A 17,384-nucleotide genomic window follows, 5' to 3' on the forward strand; every position below is an offset into this window, starting at 1 on the left:
CGTGTTAGCGGCAACGCATTTTCATGGTGATATAATGGCAGATAGCTCATAGCTATTTAGTCTTACTATAATTTATGACTGAACCGAGCGCTCAATAAGGATCTCGCCAAGATGCTTGAGTGAATGTTTGGAAAGTCGATAGCCGGCAAATCGAGGTCACTGAACTACGAGGTGTCGATGATAAAACTGTTTGGAGGATGCGTAAGATAGTTTACAAATGGCAATCGAATCAACGCTGCGTTACCAAAAAATGGAGATATTGTTGAAAAAGGATTTTGCCACGGAATGGGGAAGGCAGCTCCTTCTTAGTAAACGAATTCCGAGAGAGAACACGGTACTTACCCAAGAAATTTGTGTTTAAAAAGTGAAAAGTCATCCAGAAAATTTCTAACATACGTGCATTCTACGTATACTTCTATCTTCAAATTTCCAGTCTAATTATATTTTAAGAAAAACTTCAACACAACATTGAGATGAACAGTCGTCTCTATCAACAACCACTCTTTCGTACTCTCTTCAAATTTAAGAATTGTAACAATAGGAAAATACAATTGAGTTGAAAAAAGCGCAAAGAATACAGCACGTTTAAAATATCATACATTCTTTCTTAAAAAATTCTTCCCTCAATTCAAAAATTAAACTTGTCTCGAATGGAAATTTTAATTAAGCACTATGGAGTCCGAAGTATATTGTGCTTTCGCTAACGTTATTTTTTCGCAGCATCTCTACAGGAATGGGAAAGTATGGATATATTAATCAACGAGTCGAGTACGACGACAGAAGCCGATGTAAAGCATTCCAGAACGGCTGGAAAACAATGGACAATTAATGCACGCCATTCGTCGAGCACATTCCACGGGAACGGAACTGCCGCGTGCTGCAACCCCTTTGCGCACTCCCAGAAGTTGCACAAAGGATGGGCAAATGCCACGGCTGCTAGAGGAGTCCCGTATTCTTGATTCGTTTTTGAAAATGAACCCTTTGACTCTCATTTTGCGTCGGCCATGTGTATGCGAAATGAAGTACAATAAAATGGAATTCCTATAGGGGATAATCCTAAAGGGGAGTGTCTCCTGTGCACGGTTCAATTCCAAATCCAATTGAGAATTAAACAATAAAAAGGCACCAAAGATTAAGGTATTTATTTGAATCAGATTTTATAAACATCTTTAAGCCGACTACAGAAAGTTATCGAATGTTATCCTCTTACAATTAGTAGTTCAATTAATGGTTTAATAAGTATAACGTTGATATATGTTTCCTGTATTCAATTATATTTTAAGATTGAGGGCCTCATAAAAAGCTATCCTTGTCAATTTCTTCAGTCTTCTAAATTTTAAATAATAGTGTAAAAAATACTAAAACCGAATTCAAGGCAGTCACGTTTATAGCACGTTTTGTACATTCAGAAATGCTGAACGCGTAGTTTTACTTCGACGTTCGTCCACATCGACAATTGTACAAAGAACTTTCGAAAAGTATCAGGTGTCGCAGTCGCAAAACGTCGGGGCCCACTGGCCCACGCGTACGAGGAAGGGCTTAATTTCTGGCACTCTCAAATGTTGACACTTTTTCTTTCCAGAACCTAGGGTAACGAAGGCCAGGCGGCCGTCTCAGGCATTCGAACTTCACATTTTCGTACAATAGAGAATTGTATTGTAGTAATCAGGAAATAGATTCAATGAAGAGTAGAAGACAGAGAAGAATAATGATCTATATCTTGAGTTATTTTCGAGTAAAAATGAACTAGTTTTATGAGAACTGTTGTCACGAGATCCACAACTACATGATTTAATTAAATACAATATTTCTGCGATATAATTACAGATTCAATCATGGGAATTATATAGTGCGACAAATATTTTGTATAAGGAGATTGAGATACATTCAGGAAGTAAAGATGGTAGAGTATTCTTTTGATTTGCTGGATGAAAACAAACATAACAAACATGGACAAGAGTCGTTTTTGTTATGAACTCTTCAATTGAATTTAACTATTAAGTCGATGAAAATTATAACATGAAAAATATACTTTTTTAAAAGAGCACGTGATTATATTATTATATCACTTTTATAACTGAACATATATTTCTTTGGTTACACAACAGACATCTTGACATCTTTGACACAATTGAAAATCAGGTTTGCAGGCGCGTATCGAAAGTCAATGCCTCTTTGTCTCGCGGATTTAATAACGTTTCTTACAAATGCGTCATTTCTTTGACTCGAGTTTCTTTATTATTTAATGTTCGCCTACTCTTGCTCGATGGGGTCGTGCTCGCGAGAATAGCTGCATTTCAGTACGACGAGTGATAATTAATTCGTACTGTTTACCAACTTTCGACAAAGAGCACGGTCTTGCTCTCTCGTAGAAAGAAGTCTCATTATACGTTGCCTTGTTTTGTTCTTTATATATCCTATCATAGAATGGTTAATCGTTCTTCGCTTCTCCACTTACGAATCTTCATTTTCATTTCTTTGATTTAGATAATTGTGTGAAGTTGGATAGTACAATAAATTATTATTTGAATAAACATTAGGTTTATAATGTTTTTAAAATCGTGTTTTTTTGCACGTTATCGGACGTCAGGATTATTCTGTACCAATCTCCAAGTAACCATAAACCAAACACTTCGTAGAAACTTGTGTTCAGTTCACTAAAATTTGTGCATTCTGTATTTTTCAATGATTCAGTCAGTTTCAATGATTCAGAGCCACATGTTGTGCTGTTGAAAATTTCTTAACTTTATGGAATTAGATACCAAGATAGGTAGACTGGGTATTTGCGGACGGCGTAGGCCAAAAATGTATTAGTATTACTTTTCGGTCAGAATTTCGCCGGGCAATGGGCCGGTTAATTAACGTAACTCAGATTCATCGTATCCCGGTATTAAACAAGAGAGCGAGAAAGGGAACGGTTTATCGAAGCAAGAAAGGTACTTAAAGTTGCCTGCCACGATAATTATAATAATTACTTACAAAAGTTCCTCCCTCGTGAAAACTCGATAAAACTCAATAAACTGGATTAAGCGTCGAGAAGCTCGCGAGGTATGGACGTAGAATTTCGCAATTATCGTCTATATACGTATACACGCTCGCGCTGTGCATTTTTCTGTTTCTTCGTACGTTTGTTTATTAAGAAACCGAGTACTATACTATACGAATTATACGAAAAATTATCGATCTATTATGTTGATAAGTGCTCGCTACGTCACGAGTAAATATCAACCATCTCTAACAGCTTCATTTCATTCAGCCCTATCAAATTAATAATGTATTACTGGCTCGCCTGGTTCGTTTCTCCAAACAATCAGATAAACGTCGCCCATTAGCGTATAAATTATTCCCAAATTCTACGCGTTCGCCTAGTGCGTTTGTAACCGTAGCCGTAGCCGAATGGACTGTATCGTTGAGAGGAAGGATCGATTCGTGCATTCGAGGGAAGGGTGAACGGACAAATTCAGGTCCGAATCGATCTTGACAGCTCGGTTAAATAGACTTATAGGCCAACGACTAATCGAGATTTCAGCATACCTAGTTTCCTCGGTTGTTACGGTTCGACGTGCGACTTTTCGTAATCGAGGCTTCCGGATGTGAACCATATCAGATGTAGCAGAAACTTTGAAGAATTTTGTGTTTTAACATTGTGGTTATGACAGGGAATTTGTTTCGTACGTTTCTCAGACACTGTTTCTCCTTTTATCTATCTTTTGTAATTTAATAAAATTTTAAGAAAGTATTTGTAGCACAATGATAGCTGTTTTCTCCAAACTTCAGAATCTGCACTTTATATTCTTGAACTTTATATAATTTCTTTTGTTCTAATATACTTTTTCTATCTTGGTAAAATAATAAACTATTCTATTTGCGTTATCCAATAACGATGCGTTGATACAATTTTTACGAATTGTTTCGTAAAAACTGCTTCGTTCTTAATGAGTTAAGATTAAGACACGATTTAACAAAAATTATCGACTTCTCTAAAGAGAGCTGTAAACTACGTACGTGAATTCAATCTTCCATTATGCGTCGATCTTCCCGTGGCATTAAATCGGAACGTGGCAAGCTCCGTTTATTGAGGATTGACGACTCATGACTCGATATAGTGCTTCGTATGTAACGCCCGGACTGATGTACCGGGAAATCGTCAATAAAGATGACTTATAATTCCCGTGTATCGATGCCAGCTACAATGTCCAAAATCGCAGCTTCTCGTTTGAAAACAGCAGGCCGGACGTGAATCGCTGGTTTTTCTCCGAATGGGTGTTGAGTGCGTGCAAACTTCATTCTGTACCGCGCCGTGCCGTACGAGAAAGTCTGAGCGAGCGCAGGGGAAACGAGGACGCACGTGTCCGGCTTATCAAGGAGTCGCTTTCGTTCGTCCTTTTACACGAAGCTAAAAGAGCCCACAAGAACATTCTTCGAAACCCCGCCTTCTGTTGCCGTTAGTACATACTTTGCATTTATCGTGTCGAAGACGTGCCATCCTCACGCCACTTCCGAAATCCCACTCTCAATATGGACGGAAATCGAAGTATGATTGAACGACTCGTTTCATAGCACTGCCTTCGATGAGATAGCTCTATCGTGCGATCCGAGGGATTGTCTTAATATTGGTAAATTGGTAAAATTAGCCGAATAGTGGGAATATTCGTTAAAATAAATTTTTATAGAATTTCCAGTGATTCATTTTTCTAATCTATTTTTATGTGTTTCTTTTCACAATTTCTTATAATCTCTTTCAACTTAAGTTAAGCTTAATAAGTATCATAATACTGTCTTTGATGGGATATCTCTATCGTACGATTTTTAATATTGGTTAGTACGAGTAGAATTATCAAAATATATATCAGGAATATTTGATCAAATATATGGTGGTATCAAGTGAGTGGTAGAAAAAGTAAATAGAACTACAAAGTGAACATCGATTTACATTTCTGTATTCTATTTCTAACAGATTGAGACAAAGAGCGGTCGGCTCCAGAATATTATATGTATGCAATAAACATAAATTTTGTAAATTTTCTAGATTAATATGTGGAGAAAATATTGTTCCACAATCAGAGGATTATTATGAACAGAATTATCATCTCAGAATTTCTTCTTTCGTAAAGCAGAGGTATCTTATCCCCGACCCAACGGTAGCTTTTCGTGTTCAATTTCTGGTGGAAGTTAGTCACACGCAAAAACTGCAGCGTGTCGCATCGCGAACGCGAAATAGGTCAAACGTATCTCGTCGCGGGCTCGTGCTAGTCAACCCTCGAATAGAAGTGCATATATTTAAAATATATCTCGTAATATAAAAACAGTCTGTCGCAATTTCTGCATCAATGTCTCTCTTACCTTCCCTTTCTTTCTCTCTCTCTCTTTCTCTCTCTCTCTCTCTGTCTGTCTCTCGTGGGTTGAATATTACCAGCTACTAAACTTCGAACAGGTTCTGCTTCATTAATTCGAAACAGTGCGAGTATGACGTCAATTGTACGCGTCGAATTATTGCTAGCCAGTAATTGTAGCTCTTATGTAGGTTAAGATTCTGCTTCATTTTGGATGTTGATACCTGAAAGCTCGCATAGACCCGTCGAATATCGTTTTCAATAATTTTAGATGAATTTTCGATGGAAACATTCGATAAGGGTACGTATATCTAATAGTTAGCGAGGTAGTCCCCTATTATGGTGGAATTAATGTCCCGAATACGCCCCATTCCGGTTAATCATGAATATTCAATGCGGCGAGCGCGTAATCTTAAAGAGGATGCGTAAATTTCAAGATCGAAACTGGCCACCTGTGTCGAAGCTATTTAATGCTAACGTTTCATTCGACTTCTTATGCGACAGATTCACTTGATGATCTGAGTTCTTTTGCACAATAATTTACCTATCAATTATAAACGTTAGTGAATCGACAAGTTAGAAATAGTACTTAATACACAGACTTCTTTTTTACAATTTTACGATACTTAATTAAATAGAACACTCAAATAACTCATAATTTATAAAATTACATTTACTTTATAGATTTTATTACTGTTATGCAACAGAATTGCTCGTAACTTGTAACTCGTCAAATTTGACTAATAGTATTACTTCAGTTGTGCAAAAGGAACTGAATGTATGTTCACTTCATAGGTTGGATCAATGAAACGATATTACCTAAGTGTGTATATACATCTTTCTTTGAAAAGACTTTTGAGGTAAAAGTTCCACTATTTGAAGTGTGTAATGATGAGAAGAATCTTTTTTCAAGATTATTTTTTTACGAAATTGTGAGGTTGTCGGTATTTTATTTTTAACCGAACTCTTTTTCATATACTGATTGGTGCATTTTTTAATTCCCTATTTAAAAATCCAAATATTAAGGTACTTTTGTTTGCATATCTCTTGAGTTGGGACGCTGGGAATATGTTACTTCACAACAGGTTTCCGTGGAGAGCTTAAAAGCACCGACGATAATCAGTGAAAAACAAGCACGGTAACGGACGAAGAAAAATGTTAGAAACGTGAAACAATGCGACCTACATAAAAACAGAAGTTGCAAGTGGTTGCATTTTAGCTCTTGGAAGGTATAATCGCGGGACGTTCGAAAACCAAATCTCAATTACAAGCAGGATTTGCAAGCAAATTTGTGGAGATTTAAGTAGACGAGGGCATCGTCTTTCACCAAGGGTGGAATACCATTAGTCGTGACGTAAAACTTCGTGTTGGAAGAGAATCGTTGAAATCAGAGACCATCTTATCTCCTTAATGAAACGTAGCGATTTGTTTCTCGAAGAAACTCGAAAACATATAAGTTCAGAGACTGATTTATTCAGCCTTTCGAAGATTGTCGCCCATTAACCTTTTTTTCTCTTCCGTGGAACTTGGAAAGATAAATTTGCCAGGAAATGACAAAAATGTGACGTGAGAATTAAAACTGAAATTATAAGGATATGGAGTCGTGTAATTGTAAAGTGCATTTTGCATACACAGAGACTGTAATAAAAAATGACTGGTACATTTCGTGTAGGATGTATTACTGGTTTCGTATGGTTCATGGATAGCATGTCATATTTTCCTATAACTTTTGTGGTTCTATTCAATGCACCAAAGTCGCAAGTCTTAAATGTCTAGTATACTCCACACAATTCCAAGATATTCTAGGAATTTGGATGTCGTTTTCATCCGAAGTCTTGGAATCTATGTTGTATATATTTTTCTCGTCTCTTGATATACCTACTTGTGATGTTTTCCCTCTTGGTGAATGTTTTACCTTTTTTTGGTATTCCTATATTGGTTTTCTTTCTACTTGCCAGTATTCTATTTTTATTATCTCTGGTATCGCTTTTCCAATACTTTCACATTATTCTTTTTACGACTGAAATTGCTTTCTCATTGTCCTCACGTTTTTTAACATTTGTATCTTGTATCTTTTCCTATGCCTCTTAATGTCCTCACGTTGTGCTTTTTATTAGCGCAACTCGTTTCTTTCTTGAAGCATATCTTTATTATTGAAATTTCCTTTTAAATATCTGCATTCAACGCACAGGCATTTTTGGAACTGTTTCTTTTTTGAAGGGATGGATTTCCTTTCGTTCATAGAATGAACTAGTTTTTCCTTGAATACTAAGCATTTTTCTAAATCCCAATTTCATCAAGTTAGAGTGTGCGCCAGAAAGAAGGTGCCTTTTAAAGAACAGCTGTTCGAGTGATGGAATATTTTTTACCATTGATTTCGAATTGACTCTTGTTGACGGTAGTAGTTGGAACCAGAAGAGAGAAAAGTCTGCAGTAGTTAGGTAGTCGCTAGGAAACAAGATTGGAGGAAGTGACCGCTGGTGACCATTGACTGACCACAAGGTGGACGTTGGCCACGGTAAATACATGATCAAAGGATCAAAGGTTAGTTGGTAGAATAAGACAAACATAGGAATGGATTAGAAATTGTGAAAAGTTGCAATAGTCAGTTATCCTCCTGTGAATTTCAAAGAATGATGCTTGATCTGCAATAACATTTGATTGCCAACAAACACACTTTAAACTATCTTTGCATTCGAGTCATCTATTAATAATTCAACAAAAAAAAAAAAAAAATAAATATGTAGATAACTATATCTACTTATCCCAGTAATAACTGGGATCCTTCTGAATCCTGAAAATCAAAAGAAAACAATTTTTTTTACTGTAATTAGTTGGAATTACATATCCCACTGATTTTTGAAAAATTCATCTGAATGTTGAAATATCAACCGAGTCATGCGACACCAAAAAATAATTTATTTACTTAAATTATTTACTAAAAATGTATGTACGAAGAATTAAGGATGCTAAAAAGTTCATAATTCTTGCAAACATCATCTAAAATCGTGGATATCGTGCTCAACAACCAATCTACATATTTTAAGATTTAGAAAGTTCACCAAGATAATTCATAACTTGTTGGGATAAAAGATGAGAATCTCTGAGTGGAAGTACAAGCCGGACTTAATTAAAATCTTGATCGCCTATCGCGATCACGGACGGGCCAGGACGTAACAAAGTTTCTCGAGTTGACTTATTTAATAGAGGATTTCTAAATTGTAATGCCAGCTGCTGCGAGAACGTCGGTGTTCACAGCAGCCACTGCTGCCGACGATTTCATACACGAAACTTAAATACATCACATGCTAATGCTTTTACACGTCGTACACACGTTCAAGCCACTCTGCATAAGCTGTACCGCTCGATGAACTCGCTCAGCAAACTTCCGTTTCTGGTTTCTAATGGTAACAGAGTTTTGCCAAATTTTTTCATATTATTATCTAATCCTTCAATTATCAATATCATTTTCGTAAAATCCGTCATTGCTAACATGCATGTATATGCCATAGTGATCAACTTTATAAATTGGAAAATACAGAAAAGTGATATTACAAGCACCGTTTTCTTTAGGATTTACCATTATTTATGTGATCTAGTGATATATGAATTTATAAGAGTAACTTACTTGTTTCTCGAGAATTGAATATTAATTGTGAACCATCTTATATTAGGTTGTCCGAAAAGTTTCTTTCGTTTGATGAGGAAATAATAGACACACAACGTTTTTTGTTTTATATTATTTTGTCGAATTACGTATGATCTATTTGTTCTGTAGAGATAAACACCACGACATTTCACAGACTTAGCTTCACGTTTGCATGAAGGTGCACTGTTGTAAATAATAAATAAATTAATTAATAAAAAGTGGAATTAGTTGGTTTAGCTTTTGAGAGACTCGTATTTATTCTACAATACTTATGAAAATTTTACAGATAACGCTTCTATAATGGATAATACTCGCGAAAAGAAGCATTGAATCATAGCTGCAAGGGCCGCCATCAATACGCCATCGATATAAATCCAGCAACTATGAAAATTGACTGGTCAACGTGTACTAACGTTCTCTCATGTTTTAAAACGACCGCATAAATAAACGGTTCAAATCGTAGTTTGTGTTTCCCTGTTCGAATATTTTCTCGTTTCCTAAGCCGCGATACGGATCCGTGCGTGAAGTTACCTTTGCGCGCGCCCGCGCGCGTGTGTGTGTGCGTCTCTGTGAATAAATAGAACATGTGCATATATAGACATACATAGAGGAAGAAGAAAACAGTATTAAGTGACCGAAACTATTTCCACTCATTTCACTGCGGCTGAATTTTATGAACTTTCACGTACAACTCGCTGCACAATTCGCTATCCTGTGATGCAAGTTCCTTTGTCAGTTCACGTTTGACAATAATCACGTTTGCTTCAAGTGTCGCGATACCTTGTTGGCTACTTTCAAAAATTTCGCTCGTTTGGCAATTTAAACATTTTGATTATAAATACATACGTGGAATAATATTGACGATTACACGAGAAAGATATGATAGTTCTGAGGTGCAAGTGTTGTTCGTGATAATTGTTGCGCTGGCTATAGATGTCGCTGATGGGGTATTGTTGTTTTTCTTTCGATTTAGATGCGTGGAAGAAAAATCAGACTCCGATCGCCGGGATTTGAAAACCCGGGTTTCGAACGTTCGTAACCTAAGGCGTTAACCACTGCGCTGCCGCTGTCCGACACTAGTTAGTGTCGAGTGGTGGTATTTGCTGTTGAGTGCCGCCACAGTTCATTACCTTCGATTTTCTGACTTTTATATCATTTGATAGTTAGACAATATTTTAATATGAAATAATTGTAAAAGGAAAGAATTTGATAGATTCGAAGATTGCCTTTTGAACATTGGTGATAAATTCACAATCTTTTGTAAAAAACGAATCATATTAGTTTAGACGTTATAGTTAGTTTACTCCAAATAACCCATTAAATTGTGGAGGACGATTTGTTGAAGTGGTTACCACTTCTAAGAAAACTCTACATCTGGTCTTTTTTAGTTTTCTCAAGCACTGAAGCCATCGACAGCGTGTAGACAAAAGACTGCGACGAAGTCAGGCCATAAACAGTAGACAGGCGACGTTGGCTTCGGGGTTTTTCAGTTATTAGGTAACACAGCTAGCGTGCGGATCTGGACCAGCTCAAATTGTATTTTTACTTATTACACTTCTATTTAAATATATTTTCTACCTTACAATTTATCCACGTGTTTTCTCTGTTTACACACCGAATAACCTCAACACGATTAAACGTGTTGGCGTATATAGTGATGAGACGTGTTGATACTTAGTGTAGTCAAATGTATTTAAAATTATTTGCAGTACAGAGTTAGTCGTCGTTCGCTCAGTGTTGCTCGATATGCGTATACGAAGTATACATACGTTCGCTCGATATTTATCGCTGTAAGATTGCTCGATACTAACTCGCTATAAGAATGCTCGATACTGACTCCTCGTCTTAACGATCGTGTTCGTTTATTTATACCGTCGGTGGAGTACCGGAAAGTTTAAATTCAACTTCGGTTGACGGCTGCACGTAGCGGCCACATTGTTTTGCCCGGAGTTTGTTTATCGTTACATTTTGTACGTCAAGGCGGTGTCAATGTCCCGAGGCAAAACAACAACATGAGTTGCTCTCGATTCGCATCATCCTCTGACTCGTGTGCCGCTACAAAATGTATAAGAGAATAACAAAAATATATTCCAAAACTAAGCGAGAAAATAGTCTTTCTGTGTAATTTATTAGCAACATGATGAATTTTAAAATTGCTCTTCTGATAAGAGGACTATGAGGAATACCCCGACATTTATTCTAGAAATTCAAAATTGAACGTGAATTACTTGAGTGATTCGAATCAAAAAATGATATCAGATTCAACATTTTTTGATTCCGGTTATCAAAAATCTCTAACATATACGTAACAAAGAATGAAAGGTACATGCAAGCGTTTCTACGTCGAAAGTAGATTTTATCAGAGCGTGTGACTAGTAGCCGTCAAAAATGCAAAAATAGCTGCAACAAATCGAATTACGCGACAACAGAATGTAAATCAATAGGATTTGGATTCGTGTCTCTTTCTCCAATGGCCGAGCAATACGTGTTAAAAAGTAAACTAAAATGGGCCAACGATGCGCATTCTCTTTTTCTAAGAAATTTAATTAACAACTCGTTCTATGGGCATTTTTCGTTATCATATACAATCTTTGCATTACAGCAAAAACAAAAATGTAAGGCTCTCTAGAAAATTCTGTCATTCTTCTGGACATAGTAATCTTGAAGTATACTATAACAAATGTTGAGGCATTATCAGTTTTAGTACGATAATATTCTAAGTAAAAATAGCCGTTTAGCTCCGAAAATATATCATACATGTCAAATTCTTTTATCCACGATCGTTTGGAGCTAAGATTAATTTTGTTTAGTTCACTCAGTTATTTTGTTTAATCTCCTTGTTATATCTTGTAATAACTCTGCGTAAAAATAAAGCATCTTATCTTTTTCTCGACAAACATTTCTTTAACGATTTAATAATTTTTCTCGCCCATATTTGCAAAATTAATCCATGTTAATTTCATTCTACTAACTACATTTTATTCCATAAAAGAAGTTATGAGAGATTCGGTGAAAACTTATTTAAAGGAACACGTATTTAAAAAGAAAATCCTTACAGTTTCGTTCTCTTGAATATCTTTCATGATATTTATAAGAATCTGTTTTGGTTTGCTTTCAAGACAACGATTTAAGTTATATGCACTTGTAAATTTAAGATAAGATATTTTACGACATTCATTATATCTTTCCTAGACGTTATCATCTCTTTCACGATTTACGAAATAGTATAAAGCAAACAATCTTTAATAACTGAGTAAATATACAAAAATTATTTAATTCGTTATTCCAAATAACACAACAAAATAATGAAATTATGCAAAGAAATGTATAGGAAATGTATTATACTTAACATCATTTCATTACACGTTTATTTTCTCAAGACTTTATAGATAATGTCCATTGGATCTGATTGAATCTGATATGAATTCGGCTGAATATCATATAATCTTGTTCGATTTTTATTAGAAAAGGTATTACGCAGTAGGTACCCGAGAGACGATAACAGAGAATATGGAAATTTGGAGAAATTAGAAGTAAAGTGGACTTAATATAGGACAAAATCTCTTTTAGAGATATATAACGTATATATATGTCGGAGATGAAAGAAAAACTGGAGCCTTCCCTTTGCAATTTTGAGGAAGCCTTCTAATGCTTTAGCCTAGATTTTATCATAACTGTAATTAAGCAATTGTCATTTGTAATTGTTCGATATTTGTGAAAGCGAAAGTGGGTTCGAGGTGACAACTGGTCGCCGAACGTAGCCACGGTCACGGGATAAACGTTTTGCCTGACGAAGGTGTGGATAGGTTGTATCGTTCTCCCTAGAAATCACATAGAATTGTACTTTAGAGATGTCGATATAATGGGACACACGTTGTATTAGGAATCAATCTCCAGACAGAAACTGCCTAGTAACGGCGTTTGGATCTTTCTCGATGTTTCCAAAGAGTATACAACAAACTTTGACAGAAATTGCCTAGCAACAACGATTGGAACCTTCTCGATGTCTCCAGCGAGCATATAACAAACAAATGCAGTCGTATAGCGAAAAAGATTTTCATCAGATATTCATTCGTGTGATCGCCTTAGAAAGTGATACATCGAGCAATTTACCGAGTGTCTCAGCAATCGTATTTTTGTGTTTAAAATTATTCTACGCATAGTAAAGAGTTATCCCGTTGACCGTGGATTCGTTTGAACCCAGGAACATTGTTAATAGCGTTAATTAAATTCATTATTCGTAAAACCTATCAATCGTTAATCTCATTATTTGTTAAATTTATTATTCATAAGACATATTATTCGTTCCTCTTATTGTTCGTTAAACTTATTATTCTTTAATCTAATTATTAGTTAAACTTATCGTTTGTTAATCTTATCATTTATTAAATTCATTATTCATAATATTTTGTAAAATCTTGTTTATTCGCGTAAATATATTCTCTGTTTTGTAAAACAATAGCTAATTCAAACGAAGAATCATCACGCGCCTTAAATCCTAATGATAACCCGACATATAGATGTATATACGTACGATTGCGCTTTGGGACAATTTTCACAAGTGTCGCGTCACACTTGTTTTCCTTTCCAAACATACATTCATAATGCACTCCTTACAAGTGAATACTATACCTGCATTTGCATAATACCGAACAGATTCCACTATTAAGGGGTTTCTTTTTATTATTTAATTTGTACTTTACAATTTGTCCAGCTGGACATTTGGTAAATTTTTCTAACTTAATTGCTAAATAACATGTGGATGGCTACCCCCAGCGGGATACCATCTTCGAGTTTGACTATTTCATTTCTTTAATGAGATCAATGGGGTGTTTTCTTTTTAGTTTTCTTTCTATGGGAGTTTTACTTGCTCCAGCAGCCAACCGGTTTGGATGTGTTGCCGTTCTTTCCTTGTATTTTTCTACGTATCTGCCGATTTCTTCTTTGACCGTTGGTATTTTTAAGTCTTTGGGTATATCCTCCTTTCTGACATACCATGGGGCGTTGACTATTCTCAGTATCTTCGATTGTAGCGACTGTAATTTATTTATGTGGCTCATTGCTGCTGTCCCCCATAGTGGTATTCCGTACGTCCAAATTGGTTTTATTATCGTTTTGTAGATGTTTAGTTTATTTTCTAAGCTGAGTTTAGAGTTTCGATTAGTTAGCCAGTACATCCGTCTTCTTTTTATTCGTATTTTGTCCATAATTGATTTAGTATATTGTTTCCATGTAAGTTGTGTGCCTAAGTGGGGTCCTAGGTATTTGCCTTGCCTTGTTTGTGTTATGTGTGTGCCATTCAATTGGATACTTAGTGGTTTCCGTCTTCTTGGTGTAAATGTAATATGGTTGCATTTATTGGGTTTTGCTTTTATTTGTTTATGATATAGCCATTTCTACAGACATTAAAGGTGTGTTCGAAAGCAGTTGCATCCACAAATAAAACGTATTTTGTTCTTTACTGTAGAGATATGGTCGATTCTCGAATTGAACTGTTTTACATAACATTCGCCTAACGAGGTGAATATTTTAAGGACGATTCACTTAAGCAGGCCCTTTTTAAATTGCTAATAATCACGCGGTCTGTCTAATACGGCACATTCAAGCTGGTAACTGGGAACTATTCAATTATTCCGAGCCGCGGCTACGGCGTCAATTAAGACTTAATTTAAATCTGAATAAACAAATTCGAGGAGGCTTCGTTATTTCCGAAATAATCCGGGGAAGGGTCAGCAAGAAACAGCCGGATATCGAAGCGAGACAACCGAATAAGAAGATACCTAACGGAGAAGTTTTCGAGATTACCGAGTTTGTGGCTACTTACTGAGAATTCTCCAACACCTCGGTTCAACTTTTAGTCCACAAATTTCGCTTCGCATCGCTGGTATCCTTATCCTGGATAGATTTTATTGTAGTTTGACTCTGAAAACTGGCTATCATCGATGTTTTCGTTTCTCATATTTCCTTCAATGGAATGCTTTACTTCGAACCATTAAAAATATTAACTACTTTCTACATTTTCTTAAAGAATATAATTTCGAAAATATATATGCAAGACCCTATATTCGGATTTTCAAGGTTCAGGAAGTTATAGTTGTTTGAAGAATGGAGAATCAGTAACTGACAGTTTTCTTAAAACCATATTTCTTGATATCTTTCTGCCGCTTTGTTATCTGTCATGCTTAAAGCCATTTTAATTGATAATCTGGTTCTTTATTTATTTTGGACGAACAATCAAACATTTAGGTACATTATCGTTAATTTTAACTATTTCTCTTTAAAAGAAATATTGTGAATGTTATTGAAACATGGATAAATACACATGTAAAATGTCAACAGAATATATTGGATAGTTATTTTAAATATCTTAAAAAAGATGTCAAAAAAATTAATAGTTATCGTACACCTTAGAATAGAATACCTTCCGAAGATCGATCGTAAGAATCGATATTTCTTATTTAATAAGTAAATAGAAGTGACCATATTACAATCCTTGAACTCGTTTTATCTTATCGAATAAAAGGTACCATACAAGAAAGGCTTCGGCTTATAAATCTCATAAATCTTGCACACTCCGGGTCAAAGTACATCAACTACTATTCCACGAAGCTTCGTTTACATAGGAGCTAATGGAAACACGAGTAATCATTGGTTCCACTCAATCTCTAGTTCTCTCCGAAACTGATATGTAAGTAGAGAAAGTAATCTGCTTTCGCGGAACTTTAAAGCGCATTATTCGTGCAACACAAGGAATCAGCAATATTCAGGTGTATAATTTACTTAAAGAACAACATTGCAAAATGGAGAGAAGACCGAGACGGCTTATTAAGAAATTTGTAGATTCCCAATACGTCGATACGACTAATAATAAATGTATAGGAGAGTCCGTAGAAGATTACCAGTCGAAAGTTTCGTCCCTTGGCCTTGATAATCTACCTCATATCGAAAATTTCGTTTCCGCGTCATGATCATTTTTCCAGGTTAGTTTCAAATTTTACCGATATCATCATGACAATCATGACTCATTATGGCGCTAATGAAATTTCAAAATGTTTTATATAACACAGCTTTCTGTACTGTATCGTAATATCGTGGACAGATTGCCTAAGAAATATCAGGTGAACCATAAACAATGTTGCGAGAAAGCCTGAGTACCGACAGGCCCATCAATGTGTCGTCGCTCCTTCAGTCGAATAGTTACGTGGAAAAAAGGCCTGCGTGACCATGGCTGCGAACGATTGCGAAACACGTACGTGGTGGGACTATTATTTGAGAACAGACAAAGGGATGCTTAAGGGAGAAAGACGAATTAACAGGCAGTCGTGAGTTGAGAAATTAGTGTTGTCGAGGAGGATGGTCAGCGTGAAAAAAGGGCGTTGGAACCGTTGTAACGAGAGGAGTGAGTGACGAGTGATGACCGCGTGCATATAGACTGACGGAGCTTCATAATTGATTTTGTGTTGGCATGAACGATATTGAAACTAATCATACCGTTATCCAACCTACTAGCACTATACTTTCCCACAATATGTTCAAATATTTTCGTGAGCCATTGTATCATTGTATCTGATTGTTGATTAGCCATAATCCTAATTGTGGTTGGGTAACGCAACTCGAAAATTCGTGATTCAGCAAATGCTTTTTAATCCATAAAAACGTGTACCATATAATTTTTGTTCAATCGCCTGCTGTACTCCGCGTGCGTGTAAATAAAGTTTCGCCTGCATAATTAATTAATGCGCGAATGGATTATTCTGTGGTCGCCTTGCCTGGCTAAGCATAATTTAATACTAGGGATCGCATAACTTTACTCCTCAAAACTCGCATCTCGTGTTTCAACATTTCGAGATGCACCCGGTGTGTAATAAAACGCAACGAGAATGAATATCAGTGGAATTTATAGCGGTCGTTTTTAAGCCTATAACTCGTTCATATCGTACATTTAATATTCAAGATTCGTTAAAATGCAATTATGACCGTTCACACCATCATTCTTATTTTATCTCTACTTATTACTCATTTATCCTCGATCATGATAATTTAGACAAAACGAAATAACTACGAGTAACCACTATTCGTCAGCGTACCTATTTCTCTGAAATTTACATTCAAATATGATCACCGGCCATGATATTACTTGCACGTTCTCTCGAGGGAGGTGCGAATCAAAAACATTCGACGCATAATTATAAGGGGTTCACCATTGTACATGTTGAGTTATAACAAAGCCGTAAATTAAATTAGCATAAATAGTATCAAGAAGCTACATGGATATCTTAAGGTTAGATTAAAAACCAACTTAGCATCCCGCATCACTCTAGAAATGTTGGATTGCAGACAGGTTTTTATACATCAAATGTAAAACAAAACAAATAAAATTGTATTTAATAATAAAATAAAAG

This window comes from Bombus bifarius, unplaced genomic scaffold (assembly GCF_011952205.1).
Source record: "Bombus bifarius isolate JDL3187 unplaced genomic scaffold, Bbif_JDL3187 scf7180000008297, whole genome shotgun sequence".
NCBI classification, from domain to species: Eukaryota; Metazoa; Arthropoda; class Insecta; order Hymenoptera; family Apidae; genus Bombus; species Bombus bifarius.